Consider the following 12,910-nt stretch of genomic DNA (forward strand, 5'->3'; position numbering starts at 1 on the left):
TTGAGTTATTTGATACAGCGAGACTAGGCTTTTCTCTTCCATTTGTGGAGGTGTAATGGATCTCGTCGAACTTTGTTAGTAGTTCCTTCTTTATGAATGAGGTGAGGCAAAGCCTTTGCCTCCTTTTCAAAAAAAATCATGTCAAGAGGATTTTTTTGTAGAGCCGATAGTGGAGTGAAGTCCATGCGTGCAACACCACAAGCTACAGAGTACTAGTAGAGTACTAGCACTTTACATACAGAGCCATATTGCACAGTTCCCAATGCCGCGCCAGGCTTTTCCGGCTCCTCGGGCTTAATTGGGAGGCGCTAGTTTAAATATGCTACTAGCTAATGAGGAAGTTGCAAGCGAGGTGCGGCTAGGGCGAGCACGCGAGCCACGAGATGATGGGAAGGAAAACCCGTTCACGTGGCTGGGCTATCTAGTTCACCCAGATTGTGGTGCGACACGTCCGTTTGACTTCTGTCACTAGTAGTACATTGTTCCTTACAAGAAACCACTAATAATGCAAACAAACCACTAATAATGCAAATAAACTACTACCACTTGCATATGTGGCAGACTTAAGATAAGACTACCTTATCAACCATTGTACATGCCCTTACCAGCCAGCCTACCAAGAAACGACTACTCTACAAAGTGCCGTTATAGGCACGTTTCAACCTATGTCGCCCCTTAAGTCGACGCCTTCTATTCGACCGGCAAGTTAGGCGTTATGACTTGTGGGACCTACATGTCAGTCTGCACAAAAATCCCCGAGTGACCTCCTACCTCCGGCCCGTCCACCTAGTCATACTCGGTCGTTGGACGCAGCTACCGCCGCCGGTAGAATGCGAGGTCAAAACCGCCGGTGGTGCGGAGCCCATCTTGCGACAGCCCGGATTCTAGCTCCGTCCGGCGCTCGCGGCCGCTAGCTTGCCAAGATAGCTCCATCCAGCTGCTTGTGTGCAAGGTTTGCTAGCTAGATTGGCACGGTGGCGCGGCGGCTTGCTCGCGCGCGCCACGCTAAGGCCAGCCATCTGGCTCGAGCGAAGGCCAGCGTGGCGGCTTGCTCGCGCGTGAGTCACGCTCGGGCCAGCCTGTCAACCCATGCGGAGGCCAGTGCGGTGTCCGGCCCGTCCGGCGGAGCGGCGGCCAACTCCCCCATGACCGGCGCCACCGACGAACACGCATCAGTACTGTTTGAAGTAATGTTTAGGAAAAATAATGATTTGAGGGGGAATATAACAGGATAGAAGGTCAGATGTGGGTCCCTCGTGTCAATGGTCAAACAAAATGTGTTGGTTTAAGCTGCCTCGTCAGCATGGACGTGTGGGCCAACCCTGTCATAAACGGGTTTAAACGAGCCTAATCGGCACTAGGTAGTAGTTTTTGGCACGGATTAAGAAGTTTTGGGTATGTTTTTGCTATTTTTTGTACAATAGTTTCTTCCTAGGGCTGGTTGAAAGTGGTAGTTTTTTGTTAAATACTCTACATATTGTAAGTAGGAGTGAAAGTTAAGCTTTGTAAGCCAATAAGCAAGGCTAGTTACATAGTGCCTATGTGTACGTGATTGAAAGTAAATATCAACCATGGGTGACTAATATCTTGATGGAAAACTCGAAACTATGGAAATACTAGCATTTTTTTGGAATGGTTGGAAATACTGGCAATGTTCACGTGTGTTGCAACGGATCATAATTAGAATAATACTTATTCATAAACTTGATACAAAACACTCTAATTTTGATATACATACTAGCAAGAGGCCCATGCGTTGCATGGAACATCAATATGCATTTATCCAAGTTGTTTATCTCGTGGGAGATGAAGATGAACGAGGGAAGTCCTTATCTGCAAATGTGGAGAGGGGTGCGGGTATCTTTTTGCAAAATTGTCATAGTTTGCTTTCTATCTGTCAGATATAGATCGGATGGTCTATATTGCAGGATGGCAGGCACACCATCATCACCAACTCGGTTTTTTATAAGAGTGTAGATATCACTAGAGATATATTATGTTTCAATCAGAAATATTCCTTGGGCTATTTTGGTGAGGTGAGGGAGGGGTGTGGTTGGCTTTAAGATACTAATTATGGGTTTTTCTGCAAATTGGTAGATAAGTGGGATGCTGGTGAGAAAAGGCAACAACTTACCTCACAGTCGTTAGATGTAGATCTAATGGTCAGAAATGACAGATGGCAGACACACCATCATCACCAACTTAGTCTTCTGTAGGAGTACTAGCAAGATGTCCGTGCATTGCACGGAACATCAAGATGCATATTTTTATAAAACACTTGTTGTGATTGACCCATGCAGGAGTAATCCCATGTGTAAAAACTAATGATATCTCGTGAAAGAGGAGATAAGGTGAAGATGAGTGGGGAATGGTGGTGATTGGTGGTCGGACTGAGTGGAGGCAAGGGGATGGACGACGCCGGCAGCAGCCACCAGGCCAGTTTGTTCCAGAGGCTTCCTTTTTTAGTTGCTCAATAATGAGGTTGTTGGAGATAAGGATGAATGAGGGAAGGCCTTTGTCTGCAAATGTGAAGAGAGGTGTGGGTATCTTTTAGTTTAATTTCCATCCGTTAGATATAGATCGGACGGTCTATTGCAAGATGGCACGCATACCATCATCACCAACTCGGTTTTTTATAAGAGAAGAAATATAAGTATGGAGATACAAATGTATTATCGATACTAGATTGTTTCCGTAAACTAGGATTTACATTCTATTCAACGGCTCAGCATGTGGGGCCTTAGCACAATGACTTCACGACTGTGTAAAACAAGGGTTTTCCCGTCGCCAATAAGGAGGGGGTGACGGCGGCGCACTTTCGGCTTACTCTAGTCCTAGTAGTCATACTAGGTTGTCTACGCACGTGTAAATTTATTATTTTTCACGTCTCGTGTTCGCCGTACTGCCACGACTGTTGATGAATAGATGGTAAGTTATTCACGGGGAAACTCTTGTTGAGCGTGTTTGTGAGAGAGAGAGAGACAGTGTGTGTGTGTGATATGTCTAGAGACCGAGGCAATGATAATAGATTCTTTGTGTCTATGTGTGTGGAGGATAGAGAGAGACATGTACATGGGGCTTTGTGTTGTGTAACATGGAGACACATAGACATAATCAGAGAGTGAGTGTGTGAGATACACATGCGGGCATGGGGAGAGATGTGTGAGTTAGAGAGATGGAGAGTTTTGGTGTGCATCTGAGCTAGAGAGGGGGGGTATCTACATATCTAGAGCTGTAGACAATATGCAAGGTGTGTGTCTTAAAAGAAGGATCCAGATAGCTAGATGGGTGTTTGTGCGTGGTGTTTGTGTGCGCGTTTGTGTGTGAGAGGGAGTGTGTGTATGTGGAGTAGAGAGACCACTAATGATGTAAACCTAGTATAAGGGAAGGGGGAATGGTGTGACATGTGTGTCAAAGAGAGACAAAGGCATGTGTAGTAGCGGGATAGCATGGGTGCGGGCGGGGAGCAGACTATTTGGAAGATACATCGAGTGTGTGTGGGAGAGGGGTGTGAGAGCGATGGACAGAGAGAGAGAGAGAGAGAGCTAGCGACGGAGAGAGAGAGAGGGAGGAAAAGAGGGGGGAGAGGGGTCGTTTGTGTCCATAAGTGGTGTATACATAGGGAGACAATGTTGATGTTGTTCGAAATTGGCCTATGTACGGACACGCAAGGGAAGCAAGTCATCGTGTGTGTGATAGGGACTTCATGAGAGATCTAGAATAGATGGTGTAGAGAACAACATGCGAGATTGAGAATGATGATACATTAGGGAGCTATGGAAAGAGTCACGGTATATATGTATACATGGATGGAACTGGGGCGGGTCCGCATGTGGGAGAGATAGAAAGAGGAGAGTGGTGCACGAGGAGACAAAGTGTGCTTGTTTGCAGTGGGGGTGGTGTGTGAGGTGAGTGTGCGAGAACCACATAACTAGGGAGATAGACGTTTGGGGGCGACGTTTTGTGTGTATGAGAAAGATACACTCTACATAGTGCGTGTGCTTGGGAAAGAGAGATACCGGGAGACCTGGAGAGTGGGGGAAGAGATGTGTGTATGCCCGAGAGACAAAGTGATAAGAGACCTATATTGGGGTCCGGACTTTAGAAGAGAGGGGGGTGTTAATGTGCTCGTGTGTTTGTGTCTGGGGGAGAGAACGACGTGTGTGTGTGTGGGGGGGCGACGGAGGGGGTGGGTGGGGGTTGGCTTCAGATAATGAGTTAGGTGTCTATATTTGAGGGACTTTAGCGTAATTGAGATATATATGGTCAATAGTGTGTGCACTCATAGTTGACCAATTTGTTTCACAGTTTGGACTATGAGATAACGATACTTTTGAACATGCGTGATATACCTTGATGTACCACAATTACAAACCTAAGATTGGAATTTTGGAATTCGACTCCATCATTAGCTTTTATAATTCATTTAAACGGAGGTACATTTTTTAAGCCGGGATTTCGTGATTTCAAATTCATATATCAAATCTAGAGATATACACATACGGGCATGTTCAAACTTTATAATCGTCCACTTTATTCATACACATACACATTTTTGCTTTTGTCATCATATTTAGGATAAAAACATTTGGAATTTCATTTGAATTGGACCGTATGATGGTATTTACTTGTACTAGCTCAATGGTCCATATTTGAATTGAATTCACAATCTAAGTTTCGAGCTGGAGACATTGATTTTCAAAACTTGCACTTTTTTTATGCAAAACAAATAAATTCTCGGCCATGATATCATAGTCGGTCGTACAAGAGCAGAACACTTATAACTTCAGGAGCCAAAAGCTTTCAAACTTCCCGCTCACATCGAAATATCTCGCGCCCGAAAGTTTAGCCCTGTGATATTCCTGTTTTTCCCCTGCCACATGAACGGAAAAGGGCTGCTTTGGTAACTCCATTGTTTTCCCCTCTTTTCCAACAACATTCTTCCCCAGAGCCCCTCCCCTTCCCATCCCCGACCCCCCAACCACGGCAAGCCGCCGAATCTAGTGCTCTGCCGCAGCGGTGGACCTCACACCCCGCCGGATCTACCTTCCGCACCTTGGAACCCTCAACTGCCAACTCACCACTTCACCGACTGGCTTGTCCACCGCTCCAGATCTCCTTGACCGCCATCATGGTCCACCGCACCGGATCAGCTTAACCGACGCCCTCGTCCACAACAGTGTAGGCCCTTCACTGACTCCCTCGTCTGGCCTATTGCTGGCCCTTCATACAAGCCCTCATCCACCGCAATAGATCTGCCTCACCGAAAGCACTGTACACCGCGCCCACTGAAGCCTTCGTCCACTGCACCGGACCCACTCCACGGATGCCATATTCAACTCCGCCGGCCTCATCAGGTTGTTTCGATTTGTACTCCTTCGGTTTTTCTCTTCTTTATCATGCAACTGTTCACTTACCACATATGAGCTTTCTTGTATGTCGATAGGTGCCGCAACCGAAGCACCGGAGCCGCTTCAGCGACGGCGGCAGCCAGCCCAAACTCAACCGCAACACGAGCACCATCGACGATCCTTAGCTATCAAGTATGACAACTATACCCATATGCTACCGAGAATCAGGTACTATTATCCAACGGCCGGCGCCTACGTTCACTTTCTTAGCATAAGCACCGCACCTTTGAATTTCTTCAGGGCATCATTCAATTTTTCATGAGACGCGTTATTCTGCTTGCACCTGTAGTGCCATACTTCTGGCAGTGAACATGTTACATGTGCTAAATTACATACCAGTGCACATATAGTTAATATGCTTTAGTTTTGTCCTAAGTATTACTGTACTTCCTAGATATCACTGCCTACTATTTTACTTCTTGCATGCTATATTTATGATAATGTTGTTGTTCTGATGCCACCTATTGCTTCCATCAGACTGCTTCATGTTCTCTATGCTTAATTACACATCAGCAAACTAGCATGTGGTTCTGCTGCTTTTTGTTTGTTTTACCCTACATTTTCTGATGCTAGCTATTACATCACTACTCCGAGCCTCTGTTCATTACTTTTTGTGTGTTCTTGATCTTCCCAAGTTGCATGAGTAATTAAAAACTAGCCAGTCTTTTGGGTATGAAACCCATTGGGCGAGAGTAGTACTAGGATGGGTGACCTCCTGGGAAGTCCACGTGAAAGGGTTTCATATCTAGCCTACTCCAACTTGTTTGCGATAATAGGCTTCATAAGTAAGGATTAATTATGGAGCTGCCAACCCCATCAAGCAAAATATTTGTTCTTTTGGGGCTGGCACCTCGAACAAGCATAAAAATATAGTGAAGCAGATATATTGTCGTGTAAGCACACACCCTTCTTTCATTAGTTTAGATGAACCATTCATGATCAATACGAACCAGTGCATGCGATTAAAATTAATTTTACCTAAATAGAGTGTGCAGAATAAACTTCAACAACTAGATTTGCAACCATGTGATGCTGACGATATCTTCAAAGAACATTGCAACAGCAGCGAGGCTTCACAACAACATATGGTAAGCCAGTGTGTTTTAGTACATGTGAAATGTAATGCCTGTGGGCTGCTTTCTTGGCTTGCGCCCTCAACCTGTAATCCTACAGAATTACAAATAGTTCCGTTGTCTGCTTTGCTGTATTGCTTGATTCGAATGCTTGTTTGTTACTTGTTAGGCTATACCTGAGTTGGCCAATATGTCAGCAGCGCTTGTTGTACTATCGTAAAGAAATGCATGCCTAGTTCATTTGAGTCCTTAACTTTTCCTCTGAACTTCATCACAAGACTGTCTTCGTAGATTATATGAGGCCACACTGTTAAGTGCTTTCTCAGATTATTTGAACTGCTTAGATGCCTTGGCAACTTAAATATAGCGGTGGTACACTCCCTTTCAAGCTTCATCTTACCATTTTAATTTCTTTTCGACTGATGCTGCTTTGAACCATTTAAATATAGCTTGCCATGCTCGGCAATAATTCGTATGTCGTTTACCATGTAAGCTTACTGCCTTAATCATGCGATAACTATCTCTTACTTATGTCAAGCGGAAACCTTTCAGGATGCCGTTCACACTAGGACACAATGCACAACCCCAGAATCTATTTGTGGAAGCAGGGCGCCATCCATGTTACCAGATGGTAGCAGTTCAGAGGCAACACCGTAGTAGAGCAGTCTGAGCACAGATATTATAGTTCTTAAGGCTCTACTAGAGGCAGAAAGAGATGGTTTTGATGCCATGAATGAGGTAGTCTTGATCTTGAGGCTGGAAATTATGCAATTAGCTGCACACATTATGCGAGCAACCCAAGAATTGGAGGAAGTAAGAATGTTGCATTTGAAGACGGAGGAGGTCCTGCTGTTTCTACTATCTGAAGCCTAGGGTAATCCCAGTTCTTCTTTAGATACCAGTTGAAATTGTCAATAGATTATTGTACTTGCATGTTGTGTCATGTCTCTGAATGGATTATGTTGTAAGACCCCCTATGTTGTCCATGTGTTGTAATGATCTAAATTTTTTAGGCGAGGTAATTCTCAGTACTTGTATGATTGACATAAGGTGAACGGTTTTTCGTGTGAGCATATTGTATTGGATGAAATAACTGTTTGACTCAAAGTGTATCCAACCTACTGAATTCGAAGATCACGGCATTTCTAAATCATAATCATATATAAAGGTGGAATAAATCTTTGTTGTGGTTTTGAAGAAATAAATAACAAAACATAGAATTATCGTTGGATATTCGTAATCGAATACAAATTGGATTTGAATTTAGTTGCCAGGGCCCAGGGCAAACGTGAATGCTAATTCTCCCAAGTTTTGAACGAAGTGGCTAAACACCCACTATCATTTGTGGGCTGCCCAAAGCAAGTGTTTGCGAGATGGAAATTACTGTCTACCCCTGACACTTTGACATCCTTATCGACTGGATTTACACTGCTGTCGATAGGGGTAGACTAGTAACTTCAATAAGACGTGACACGACCGCCTCTGAGCCCATTCCGACACGGTGGGCGCCAAACGTGGGCGGCAAAACACATTTGATTCAAGCTCGTCTGAAAGACATGTGTCTCTCCCTCCATTTCCCCATTCATACACGGTGGGCGGCAAAAAAAACTCTCCTCGCCCAAAATCGATGTAGGCAAATATTTTAAATAGGGGTATATGTGTAACTTCCCTCAGACGTGACACAACCGCCCTACCATTCAGCCCGATCATACACCGTGGGCGCCAACCGTGGGCGGCAAAACACCCTCTCCTCGCCCGAAATCGCTATAGGCAAATATTTGGGAGATGCGAGATTACCGTCCTATCCCCAACCAACGTGATGTCCGAAATTTTAAACGGGGGATAAGTTCGTAACTTTCCCACATTTCAGACAAGCGTGTCCCAAAGTTTGAGATCCCCCCTCCCCCTCCATTTCCCCATTCATACACCATCGGCGCCACAACAACATCCCCACTGCGGCCAGCCACCCCAACCTCCACCTTGCCGGAGCCGCTACCCCATCGTCCACTGCAAGAGATGGACGTCTCTCATCCATGGCGCCGGACCAGGATCCTTTCATCGCGTCCTCTCGCTTCATCAGCGACGTTGTCCACCTTGCCGTTGCCGCTCCTACGACTGCCTCATCCACGGCAACACGATTTATCCCCCGACCTGGCCGTCTGCCGTCTAAAGTGTTCTTCCCCGCCGCCGATAGCCATCGCACCCGCAGCACCCTCAACGTATGAGAAGGGGCCTACACGGCGCCGCAAGAGAGGTGGTACTCTTCCATATGTGCTTACGTAATTGATCTCACCCGGAAAATAGATCGTAAATTGTTTACTGTACTTTTCTTGTCCGTACCAAATCGTAGTGGCTAGTTGAAAGCAAACATTGGTTGCGAAGTAGCTTTGTCCGGTTTGCACCTTCAGATTCGCCATGGCACGGTCACTATACTCGTAAAGCTTATGGTTTTCCCCCTTTATATTCACTACCATCATCGTAGGTGCTTCGTGTCGTGCTAGCACTGCTCCTGAAGACCTCAACCCATCAAGCAAAAAAACATGCCACTCATAATTCCAAAGCCTAGGTGTTGAAATATGAATATGATATGATGCTCATATTACTAAAACATAAAACATTTAATTGGTCACCTAATGTTCCTATATTCGTTTCGAAAAGCATGTGCGCCACCCACTTGTCCAGCTAGTTCCACTTTCCTGATTTTACACTTGATGCTTAGCGTTTTCCCCTTTTATCTACTCTACTATGATCTGCGTAGGTGCTTTCTGTCGTACTAGCATGATTCCACCCATCAAGCTACACAACACAGGGCTTAGTTGTTCAAATATGATTGTGATATGATATTGATATTAGTTAATAGACACATTTAATTGGTTAGCTAAAGGTCCCACTTGAGTTTCCAAATGCATGTCGCGACATATAGAGAGAGAGAGAGAGAGCAGAATTGCATTTCTTTGTCACTTGTTGACTGTACTTTCTTGTCCATACCAAATCTTAGTTGTTATTTCAAAGCAAAGATCGGTTGCTAACTACCCTTTGCGCGGTTTGCAGCTTCAGATCTGCCATCCCACTGCCACGGTGAACACTATACTCATCATGCTTACGGTTTCCCCATTTTATGATGACCACGATCAGCCTACGTGATTCGTGTCGTAATAGCACTTCTCCACCCATCGAGGTAAACAAGCTTAGTTGTACAAATTCAAATATGATATTATGCTGATATTAGTAAAACTAAGAGATGTTTAATTGGTCGGCTAAATGTTCCTGCTTTAGTTTCGAAATGCATGTGAGCCGCATATGGAGAGACCGGAAGGAATACTATTTCTCTGTGCGCTCTGGTTCATCATGGGTGGGCAACCGACATTGTATAGAAAGACTTGTAATATCTTCAATCTGCTTGCTCTTCTGCTCTTCTTTAAGATGATCCTCTTCTCTTCTTTAATAAGTATGTCCCTTCTTGGGAAGAGTAGCAGAGACATTTGCGGTCGACTGGTCAGGTCGAGTTGTTCGCCCTTAGTATATTTTGAATCTGTCAGGTCTGGTCGACTTGTTCTTCTTTACTATATGTTGAAGCTGTCATCTGCGAAGTATCATCACTTCTGGAGCTCTCATATCTTGAGTAGTAGGCCACATTATATTAATGCACACACCAAGTTACATCATGCATCGCATCTCTCAGAAGAATTGCAGAGATAGCACAAAGGGGTTTACAGGGAGGCAGTATTGGATTAGAATCACTTCTGCATTACAAAGATAATATCACTTGTTTTTATGTTTTCATGCATGTCAGGTACTGAACATTATCAAAATGAATATGAGAATGGGCGCACGAGAGGAATATTGTGGAACAATCCACTGGCTAACAAACTTGGCATGGTGGAGGATGGCCTATCTTATTCACCCATCAAGGTGCTTGCTCTAACTTGGCAAGGTTGTATTGGTCGCACATATTTTGCATCTGACCTCTTGCATTACTTCTACTTTGTTACACCATCTGCTTAGTTTAAGCATCATATATGAGTATATGCCATACCTATCCATTTTCTGTACCTATTCCATGTGTCGTCATACTATGTTTTTCTAGTCAAATGTTGTTCTTTCGTAATAGATGTCCAAAAGGAAGAGGGTGAGTGCAGATCCTCAAGGAGTACAAACTAGGTATTTGGAAAAGGTAGTGATACCTGATAAATCAGATAGATCAGCATCCACAGAAAACATAGGCCCAACTGTACCACACTCTACCCCTACTCCACTGGCCAAACCCCTATTAGAACTGCTGACAGCCCAGCGTCAGGTACTGTCTATGATATCAATTCAAAATTTGAACTCCTAAATTTCTGCATGTGCCTTACCTTCTCTCTTGTATGAAAACTAATTTCAGATGAAGCTCCTTGCTCAAAGGATCATAGGATCTCACAACAATACTGAGCTCTGCATTGCTCTTGTCAGTACCTCTTGCCCTTTGTCAGCATATGTACACTCATTGCTGTTTGATTATGTAGCATCACTGTAATGTTCGCTTCTTTATCCTCCCTTTGCTTGAAATTATAAGGTCTATATTTACTCTTAGATAAATGTAGAATTAACACAATTGTTATGAAGTTTTGGATTGCTCCTGCAAGTACCTGTTGTCATGTCCTCCCTCTGTATCGAATTAATTGTTGATTAATTGGATGTATTTAGAACTTAATAGTGCTAGATACATCCATTTGAGCGACAAGTAATAACGGACGGTGGTGGTATTACTGTACTTGCATCGCGAGATAGTTGATTGGCTAGCATTACTCTGCATCTTATCTGCCCTGCCCTCCACTTTCTCCAAATTATCATATCTACATTTACTCTTACCAAAATGTTGAATAAAACCAATGCCACTGCACACGTTGATGTCTGCATTCCTCTTGTCAGTACCTTTGACCTTGTAACCATGTAATTAATTGCTATTTGATTATGTATCATCAGTCTGCACCTGAGCTTCATTATCCTGTGTTACTTCCAATATTATTTGATCTATATTTACTCTTTGCAAAATGTAGAAAAATGGCAACGCTTATAAAGAATTTTCTTTGGGGAATTTATTGAATTATCCTTCCATCAACATGGAGATGGGCTTTGTCCAGCCCGGCTTAACATGTAATGTAAGTTCATCCTTCTCAAGCCTTCAAACTTTGTTCTAGTATAGAGTTGGATAGGCATCATTTCCTCCACTGCTGTTTACTTTGCTGTTTACATCTGATTGGATGTTTGCAACAACTACCAGTTTTAAATTGTAGTTGTAAAAACATGTTCCTTATGCAGAACAGATCCATTTATTTGCTTATATAATTGTGAAACCTGTTACGTGTCTCCTTGTTTCTCTTTCAGAGTCGTATCTCTTATGCCAAGCAGAACTTTAGGGAAGATAGTGAGCCAAATCATATTGAGGACAGCGAGATGACCCCAAGGTCTTGTCTTGATGAAGATAGTGAGTTGAAGCTACTCACTAGCAGGTGTGAGACAACCTTTGTGCAGTTGCTGCCTCAATCAGTTCGACTGCTTCAGTCTCAACTTAAAGCGGCAAGGCTTGCTTCAGCTCAGCTCCGACTTGAAGTCAAAGATGCAAAGAAGATGTCAGAGGACTGCCATGCGCACTATCGTGCCATACAGCTAGGGATGGAGCATCTATCGTTGACACAACTGAGGTCTCATCAGCTTGTTCGGCTGCTTGCGGGGCCCATCCTGTAAAGGCCTAGTGCCTTCTGAAGTGCTCTCAGTTTTGTATATTCTTTTGTCGGCGCGTTTCTATGCACTGGTGGCGACCTTTGATGCCCAGTGTATGTAATATGCCGTAATTTCTTTATTGTATAGTCTAGGTTTATTCTTTGGTCGGTATGCTGTAATTTGGGCCGGAAGGTTCAGTGGATCTTAGTGTTGTCGGTCTTCAGGCCGGCCCGTTACTCATATGGGCCAAAACGTGGGCCTATAATCATCTTGGGCCATTAGCAGGTCTAAACCTATAGTAGTTTCCCGCCTTTAACAGGCCGAGTAAAGTTCTAGCCAGCTGGGCCAGAGAATACCATGGGCTTTTAACAGGCCCAAATCTAGATTGGGCTAGCGTTGGGCCGAAAAATTCATGGGCCAATACAGGCCAAAATAGCCTAAGGCCCATGTTTGGCCCAAATAGGACAAGCAGTTAACAGGCCAAAATATATCTCGGGCAGTTTGGCCCAATAAAATTATGGGCTTTAAGCAGGCTGGTATCCACGCAGGCCATAGGCCCAAAAGTGTCATGGCCATTATCAGATGGGCTGTAAGTAGGCCTGATTCAATGCGGGCTATAATTAGGACCAACTATTCCACGGGCCATTAAGAGGCCGATAGGCCTGTTGGGCTGAAATTTATTGACGAAGACTACGGGCCATTAAGAGGCCTAAAGTTACATGG

This window comes from Aegilops tauschii, chromosome 4 (genome assembly GCF_002575655.3).
Source record: "Aegilops tauschii subsp. strangulata cultivar AL8/78 chromosome 4, Aet v6.0, whole genome shotgun sequence".
Taxonomy (NCBI): domain Eukaryota; kingdom Viridiplantae; phylum Streptophyta; class Magnoliopsida; order Poales; family Poaceae; genus Aegilops; species Aegilops tauschii.